The sequence below is a fragment of the Lipotes vexillifer genome, unplaced genomic scaffold (genome assembly GCF_000442215.2).
Source record: "Lipotes vexillifer unplaced genomic scaffold, Lipotes_vexillifer_v1.1 scaffold147, whole genome shotgun sequence".
Classification (NCBI taxonomy): domain Eukaryota; kingdom Metazoa; phylum Chordata; class Mammalia; order Artiodactyla; family Lipotidae; genus Lipotes; species Lipotes vexillifer.
This window is the reverse complement of record NW_006778796.1, coordinates 4,995,325-4,995,823: the sequence shown is the minus strand read 5'-3', so window position 1 is coordinate 4,995,823 and position 499 is coordinate 4,995,325. Positions and strand designations below refer to the sequence as shown.

The window sequence follows — 499 nt, the reverse complement described above, 5'->3', positions numbered from 1 at the left end:
CTTAACTTGTTAAATATAACCATGACCCTCGGGAAAGTAATATTTTAGATCTAACTATCTTCTTAACTTGGATTAGGTAAGCAACTTTAAACAGGTTTGAAGCAAAAATATTCTATTGATCCACTGTGAGTCAATAAAAAGACATTTGCTAAGGATCTGATTCAACTGATTTCTTCCACATCAGGTACAGGGTGGGCCAGAACCTAGTTCTCAGATTACCACCCACTCATTTTACTAAGTGAATGCTTAATTACATCTTTGAATATTTTGCTAAACTGTGTTTACTAGGTGGAGCCATAGGGGATGTGGCTCTAGCATGTGGAGATTTGTATTTAAAAAACAGATTGGGGACTTCCCTGGTGGTCCAGTGGTTAAGACTCTGTGCTCCCGCTGCAGGGGACCCAGGTTCAATCCCTGGTCAGGGAACTAGATCTCACATGCAGCAACTAAAGATCCCACATGCCTCAGCGAAGATCCCGCAAGCGGCAGCGACGATCCC

The 499-nt window shown here is 42.5% G+C and overlaps 1 non-coding gene across 1 annotated transcript; it reads left to right on the top strand.

Annotated features, from left to right (window-relative positions):
• The first annotated feature begins 353 nt into the window (after window positions 1–353).
• TRNAG-CCC (transfer RNA glycine (anticodon CCC)) lies at window positions 354–426 on the top strand. The gene has a single exon. It is a non-coding gene; the product is annotated as a tRNA-Gly (tRNA).
• Window positions 427–499: the final 73 nt, after the last annotated feature.